The sequence below is a fragment of the Gossypium raimondii genome, chromosome 10, assembly GCF_025698545.1.
Source record: "Gossypium raimondii isolate GPD5lz chromosome 10, ASM2569854v1, whole genome shotgun sequence".
NCBI classification, from domain to species: Eukaryota; Viridiplantae; Streptophyta; class Magnoliopsida; order Malvales; family Malvaceae; genus Gossypium; species Gossypium raimondii.
In genome coordinates, this window is record NC_068574.1 from 51,555,547 (window position 1) to 51,564,223 (window position 8,677).

At 30.3% G+C, this 8,677-nt stretch overlaps 1 non-coding gene across 1 annotated transcript; it reads left to right on the top strand.

The window, feature by feature from the left end:
* The first annotated feature begins 4,860 nt into the window (after window positions 1-4,860).
* TRNAN-GUU (transfer RNA asparagine (anticodon GUU)) lies at window positions 4,861-4,934 on the top strand. Its single transcript has one exon. It is a non-coding gene; the product is annotated as a tRNA-Asn (tRNA).
* Window positions 4,935-8,677: the final 3,743 nt, after the last annotated feature.

The following is an 8,677-nucleotide window of genomic DNA, read 5'->3' on the forward strand; positions in this document are numbered from 1 at the left end:
CACATATAATATTTTTATATTTTTCATAATTTAATCTTTTCTTACTAGCATTTCAATATACCAAATCTATTCATTCTATAATTAAAATTCAATTCACATCTTCACCATTCATTAATAAATTTTTATGCATAACAACAACATATTTACATATAAATTGACCATTTTAACAAAATTTATACTTAGATTAAATTAAATAAAGTAATTTCTTGAAGTACTTACAACCAATGCTTGGACAATTTCCTTTCTTCTTCCTTCACTCTTTTACTACCTCCTTGCCTTTTTCTCCAACTTACTTTTCACTTCTCTTCTCTTTTCTTCATTTTCGTATCAAGTTTATTTAATGAATTTCATAAAATTATCGTACTTACTATGATTTTCTTGTAATCAAAGCCTAATTCTTATTTTCGCTCCCCTCCAAGACAACTTTATATGTACTTCTCAAAAAACTTCATTAGATTTTTGAGTTTCTTGTAATCAAACCCCGATTTTAATGTATTAATAATTATCAAGTTAAATATTAAATTTAAATTTAATGTAAAAACATTAGCTTTAATTTTTGAAATCCACTTAAAAAACTAAGTTTTAACATTTTATATTTAAAATATATTTTTAATTCAGAATAAAAAATTAATTTAAAGGTAAAATAAAATTGAATCAAGTAGAATCAAACTTCATAATTCATGTTCAAAATCGACTTTATATAATTGGGATGAGGTTGTCATAATAATTTTTTTAAAATTTTATAGTAATTTTTTTGGTAAATATAAAGCTTAGATAACAAATCTAAGATAACATTAGCAGTTAATGTGCTCTAACTATAATCAACAACGATTGTCGAATGTCATCATCCAATAGTTCTCTTACATATCTAGGAGGTTCCTCAAGAATAATCAATTGATCCATCACATCACCATATGTCTTCGCGATGCAATCCCCAACTCTGTTAGCCTCCCTCTAAACATGTCTTAACTTAAATCATTTAATTGTATTATAAAAAAAACATGTTGTAAATCAAAGACAAATAAAAATAATTAAAATTAAATTATATCTAAACAAACCGAAATTCAACTTCCCAAAAAAATTAAATTAAAATCTAATAAAAATATTTAAATGTTTTCAATATTGATCTTCTTCTTCAATCTATCCTCCTTGTCATCATCCTCTTTCTTGATGTTTTCTTCAATCTATCATCCTCGTTGCCATCTTCAATCAAAATTGGTTCTTGAATTTTAGCACAACATCATTAAACATCAAAGCTTGAATTTTAGTTCCTTGATATTTAAAACTTAAAATAGTAAAAAGTGAATAAAAATAAAATATAAATATCACAAAACTACCTCATCTTCAATTAAATTGATCTTCCATCACATTCTAGTGTTGTGTTCATCCGAAGAACCATACTTTTAATATGTCGTAGCTTTTGAGATACTTGAAGCTTATTAACGTTAACAAGGGAATCTAATAAATAATACCAAAAATTATTTTGTTTTCCTAGCTTGTTTTAAATTCCACTTGAAAGTGTTAGAATGTTTATAAAGCTCAATTTACTTTTACTTGGCATATAATTGTAACACTAGTTAAGTGACAATTAATCTAAAATGATAATCGTAATTTAAATATTAAAATGAAATTAATATATAAAAAATAATTTAGTATTTAATTGTAATCTAAAATGATAATCGTAATCCAAAAGGACAATTACTCACCCTTCTGATTCATTTGTTCAGGTAATCCCTAGACTTAGGCGGATCGGAGCGGCGGAGGACTCAGATATGGCCACACGACTCCTATTTACTGTTTCGTATTTAATTATTAAAGCTTATTTGGGGTATTTTTCTGTAATAATGACCGCTATGAGTTTTTGCTTAAAATTTGGATTTTATACTGCTTTATGTTTTATATCTGCTAGAGGTAGATAAAACACAGGTTTTTAAAAGAAATGCATGTGTTTTAGCAAAATACCCACAAGGACACAAACTGTTTTAAAAAGCTTCCGCAACGTATAATATTTTGCAAACTAACAACTAAATAAAAATCACTATTTTAGACTTAATAAAAGATAACGACGAGATCTAAATGGAAAATGTTTTAAGCAAAGTTACGGGTTTTTTTTCAACACGAGCATCGATTTTCAAACACACTATCATGTGACATCACCAAATTCGGCCATAACGTCCAGGCCGGGTTTGGGGTGTTACAAAATATATATATTTGTTACCTAATACTACCATATATAACATTAATTAGAGAATAACTATAATGGATTCTCAAGTAATCAATTCATAGTTCACTTTCAATCTCTTTAATAAAATAGTTGCCATTAATATTTATATAGCTCAGCTGTAGACTCAATAGAACATATAGGATATACATAACAATCATTGTATTGCATCGAAGTGTCACTTTTATTTGCACCAAAGTGCAACTTTCATTTGTGCGCATAAAGTTTCCTAATTGCATGTTATTTATGTCCTACTAGTTCTCATCTTGTCTACATGAACTTTTAATGCATTTGGATCCATTGTATTCACACAAGCAAATGAAAACAATTCAAAGTTTACACTATTTAGAAATTAGTCCTTAGCATCACAATTATTCAATACACTTTACTAAAGGAAAACAAAACATTAACAATATTTTACATATATCGAATTTACGAAAATTAACAAATTTATTATTTTTCCAAAATTAGTAACATAATCAATTACCACCCATGCTAATGTGAATCATCTGTTCTTATTTTAATATTATATATTTTAAAAATTACAAATTTATTTTAAAAGTTATTTTTGATTTAAAAGATAATCTATATTTCTAGTTGAGTTATTATTGTCTTGAAAAAAAAGTTAATTGGCACCTGACTATGGGTAAGTCTTTCTTTTTTTTGGAATTAAAGTTCTTCAGACAATTAATAGTTTGTTCTTAACCCAATCCAAGTATATACTTAAGTTGTTAACTGAAACAAATATGCAAGATGGTAAATGTCTGCTCTCTCCAATTGCCTCATCGCAGCAATTAAAGTTTTCTCAGTTTATGCACTCTCTTATAGAAACTCACTGGAAAGCAATCAAACGAATCCTTTAATACTTGAAAAACACTGTAAATTATGGCATATGAATTAATTGCCAATATTAAAACATTCTTAGCATATATGCAAATGCAGATTTGGATAGGGACCCAACAGATCGTGTTTCCACCATTGGATATATTCTCTTCTTTGGGCACACTTTAGGTGTTTTATCTTTTGCAAGAACTTCAAGTCCCTCTTTCTCATACTTCACATATTAACTTGGTAGGTTATCTGTAAGGATGAAAATTAACAGGGAGCGACCTATAACACTCAGTGTGAGTTCCATCACAAGAAAATCAGTGCAAATGAAGGAACCAAGCATATAACAACAATATTCAATATAGTAACAATCATATAGTACAGTAGTAATTGACAAAACATTCGAGCATGCTTATGTGTGCCAATGTAATGCAATTCAATTTAACAGTAAAGAAAAGTCCTATCCCACCACTACACTCTACTGTAAGAATTTCCCCAGAACTCTTATATCCCGAATACTCCTGCTTATGGATGAACCACAAGTGTTGTAGGTTAATACACTACCAGTAATTGTGAATACACAACGGATTTGCAGATAAAAGTTGCCATTAAATGTTGTGGATAAACCACAATTGTTTGTAGGTTAATACGCTACCAGTAATTGTGAATACACAATGGATTTACAGATAAAAGTTACAAGTAAAACTTTAAACGGCTCCCACAATCAAAAGATTGTTAAAACAACTTCTAAAGAAAACGCAAGAGAGAATTCTTGGAGAAAAACTTAAAGAGAATTCTGCACTTAAACAAATCTGAAATTTTTGATATATTTGAATAATTTAAATTACAATAAAATGTAATTTAACATTGTGGTTTTAATGTATTAATAGTTATCATATTAAATTTAAATTTAATGTAAAAATATTAGTTTTAATTTTTGAAATCTTCATCTTCAAAATCCATTTTATTTAATTGGGATGAGGTTGTCATAATAATTATTTTAAAATTTTATTGTAATTTCTTTTGTAAATGAAATAATTATTGAAATTAAAATATTTAATTGTATTATAAAAAATATGTTGTAAATCAAAGACAAATAAAAATAATTAAAATTAAATTATATGTAAACAAACTGAAATTCAACTTCCTAAAAAAATTAAAATAAAATCTAATAAACATATTTAAATGTTCTCAATCTTGATCTTCTTCTTCAATTTATCCTACTCGTCATCATCCTCTTTCTTGATCTTCTTCTTCAATCTATCATCCTTGTCGTCATCTTCAATCAAAATTGGTTCTTGAATTTTAGCACAACATCATTAAACATCAAAGCTTGAATTTTAGTTCCATGATATTTAAAAATTAAAGTAGTAAAAAGTGAATAAAAATAAAATATACTCATGTTCGATTAAATTAATTTTCCATCACATTCTAGTGCCTTATTAACATTAACAAGGGAATCTAATAAATAATACCAAAAATGATTTTGTTTTCCTAGCTTGTTTTAAATTTCACTTGAAAGTGTTAGAATATTTATAAAGCTCAATTTACTTTTAATTGGCATATAACTGTAACACTAGTTAAGTGATAATCGTAAATTAAATATTAAGATGAAATTAATATATAAAAAAATAATTTAGTAATATAATAAAAAAATTCAAAAAATTTGCTAGCAAAGATATACTAATTATTGCAATAATATATACAACTAGTATTGTTATTAAATAATTTAAACTTATATGGTCTTCAACCGGCGTTGTTGAATTTAAGTGGGTTGCACAGAATTATACGCATGAAATACATAGCAAGTTGCTGGAATAGCTCAGTTGGTTAGAGCGTGTGGCTGTTAACCACAAGGTCGGAGGTTCAAGCCCTCCTTCTAGCGTTTCTGACATAATTTTATGGTTTAATTTGAGAACAATAACAATATTTCACCAATAAAATAAATACATCGGAATTTAGGAAAATTAACAAATTTATTAATTTTCCAAAATTAGTAACATAATCAATTACCACCCATCACAAATTACAAATTTATTTTAACAGTTATTTTTTTATTTAAAAGATAACCTATATTTCTCTTCTCTTATAATTCTTTGCCGTCAAACCTTCCCACTTTGAAGTTATATATATATTTGTAATTGAGTTGTTGTCATGAAAAAAAAAGTTAATTGGCACTCGACTATGGGTAAGTCTTTTTTTTTTTTTTTGGAATTAAAGTTCTTCAGATAAGTAATAGTTTATTCTTAACCCAATCCAAGTATATACTTAATTTGTTAACTGAAACAAATATGCAAGATAGTAAATGTGTGCTCTCTCCAATTGCCTCACCGCAACAATTAAAGTTTTCTCAGTTTATGCACTCTCTTACAAAAACTCACTAGAAAGCAATCAAACGAATCCTTTGATTCTTGAAAAACACTATAAATTATGGCCTATGAATCAATTGCCAATTTTAAAACATTCTTAGCATATATGTAGATGAAGATTGGGATAGGGACCCAACAGACTGTGTTTCCACCATTGGAAATATTCTCTTCCTTAGGCACACTCTTATTAGTTGATCGTAAAAAAAAAAAAACAACCAACTATAGCTAGGTCCTCTATTGAAGTTGAATATAGGGTTGTTGCTACCACTGCTATTAAAACACTTTGGGTGTTTTTATCTTTTGCAAGAACTTCAAGTCCCTCTTTCTTGTACTCTGCATATTAACCTGGTAGGTTATTTGTAAGGATGAGAATTAAATGAGGAGTGAGCTGTAACGCTTAGTGTGAGTTCCATCACAAGAAAATCAATGCAAATGAAGGAACCAAGCATATAACAACAATATTCAATACAGTAACAATCATATAGTATAACAGTAATTGACAAAACATTCGAGGATGCTTATGTGTGCCAATGTAATGCATTTCAATTTAACAGTAAAGAGAAGTCCTACCCTACCGCTACACTCTACTGTATGAGTTTCCTCAGAACTCTTATATCCCGAACACTCTTGTTTGTGGATGAACCACAAGTGTTGTAGGTTAATACACTACCAGTTGTTTTGAATACACAATGGGTTTGTAGATTAAATGTAACACCTTAGATTTCGAGGTTAAAAGTTTTGAGATTTGTAGTTGGGGGCAGTGGCTAGGTCAAACAATTAGGTTGGTTTCCACGTTTTAGTGTAAGAATGGGTCTGCTAGTCTGGTGGTTGGTTGTGTGTTGGTGTACCTTTGAGTTTTGGGTTTGAATCCTCATGTGTGTATTTTGAGGGATTATTTAATTCTTTTTATCTTAAATTTGTTTTAAGTTTGAGATATTAATTTATCACTTTTATTTATTATATTTTGGGATGAAAAAAAAACTCAACTAACGCACGTTCCCTATTTTTGTGTTTTCTATAAACCTTCTTGTTTTTTTTACTTTCTTCTTTCTTCCCCAAAACAAATCATTTTCTTTGAATTCTTTGTTTCATCCGTTAATTGTTATTTTTCTAGGGAGTTTTTCTATGTATATTCGATTTTTCAGAAGTGAAAAAGGTAGGTTTCCTTATTGGGTTTAGATAAAATTCTTTTTGTTTCCTTTTTACTGTTAAACTGAAGTTTTTATAAATTGGTATGTTAAACTAAGGTTTTTGAATCGGCTTGGTGGAGCAAGTCGAACAATTCTGGGTGCTATTTTTTTGTTTAAGGTGTGTGTTCTGAAACTATTTAACTTGGAATCAAATTGTTGTGGAATTCAGTAAATTTATGTGTGTTTCGGTGACTGCATGACGGTAATGTTGTACATCTTTTAAATTGCATAAAATTTGATTAATTATGGTGTGTTTCTGAACTATTAAAGGTTAAGGATCATTTGATGTCGAAATTCATGTGTTTCCAGGCTATTTTAGGGTGGTTTCGTGACCACACGGGTGTCACACAGGGGTGTGCCGCACACGGGTGGTCCATACGGTCGTGTGGCTAATTTAGGGATTTTTAGTCGATTTTCACGTGGGCATGTGAGGCTTCCACACGGCCGTGTTTTCCCTTCACTTGATTTTAGCAAAAATGGATAAAGAGTTACACGGGCTGTCTACATGGCCATGTTCCTCGGTCACATGGGCATGTGTCATAGTCACACGGCGATGTGCCTCCTTTCATACAGGCGTGTGGCCTTGCGTCGTAAATAATTGTTCTATGTCAGATTTTTGACCTGATCATTAGTCTATTTGTTCTGACCATTGGGCAGGCCTCAGTAAGGGTATTCGTGACTTTGTTTTGGCTAGGACATATGTGTTATATGTGATCGTTTCACTAGTTTAATGATTTGTTGTGTGCAACTCTGATTCTGTTTGATTATCTGTATGTTATTTCTGTAAGTCTGTTTGCATACATGCATTTGCATAAAGTTTTTGGGATTGGTTGCGAAGAGAAGGAAGTCTGATCTGAATCGGCAATTCCAATTGCATTACATCTGTACAGCGATTTACTGCACAGTATGATACATATGTCAACTCAGCTGCATATTGTCATTTACGTGGCTTAGTTCCACATATGTGGTGTGTAGGGTTGGATGGGCTTTTCAAGGTCCTATGTGGTGTGCATGGTTGGTTGGGATACCTTTAGCTCATTCGTGGTGTGAATGGGGATCAGAGTGGTGTTCGGTTGGTGGGGTGGGTTTTTTAAAAATCTATTTTGCATTTGTACATACCTTTGGTTGTGCGAGCATCTGTTTCTTTGAAAGATATGTTCACAATGATATGGTGTGCAGTATTTGATACGTATGGTTGGGATGTTAGTTCCGTGTTTACATTTCGGATTTGTAATAGCTTTGTAAGTACATTTCGCTATTGAACTGCTAATTGAAATTCTATTTTGTAAATTTGTCTTTTGTTACATTTCAAACTCACGCTAAGCTTGTGTAGCTCACCCCATTCGTTTCCCTCTTTCAGGTACTCTTGTTTTCTATAGCTAGACACGGCATGCCAGAGGTCTCGAACAACCACGTTTTAAATAAGCTAATAAATTATTTCTCTAGTTCTGAGTTTTAATAAATGGTTTTAGACTGTAAGATTTTATAAGAACTGTGGTTTAAGTTTCGTTTTGGGATTCTTTTGAAATTTTTATTTTGGACTGTTTTCTTAAATTGCGGACTTATGTTCATGAATATTTTAAACATAACTTAAATTTTCTGATTGAAATTTGGATGATTAGTCGATCTAGTTCGCGATTAGCAAACTGGGTTCATAATGAAATTTGAACAAATCATTTTGTAAAATGGTTTCTAGATCACTTCGGTGATCAGTGTGACCTCCGAGATTCGAACTAAACTTCTAGGCCGAGTTTTGGGGCATTACATAAAGGCTACCATTAAAAGTTATGTATAAACCACCATTTTTTATAAGTTTATACGCTACCAGTAGTTGTGAATACACAACGGGTTTGCAGATAAAAGCTATTAGTAAAACTTGTGGATAAACCACCAGTATTTGCAGAGAATCTGCCAATACTTCCTCATTTCAAAGCGTTCCAGCCCATGCAATGCAGTATGACATGTAGGTATACAGTACAGAAATAGTGGATATGTTCATTATGTAGTTAGGTCAACAGTAGCACTAGACATATATGTCACGTATTTGGTTTATCAGTACAGTAAGCATG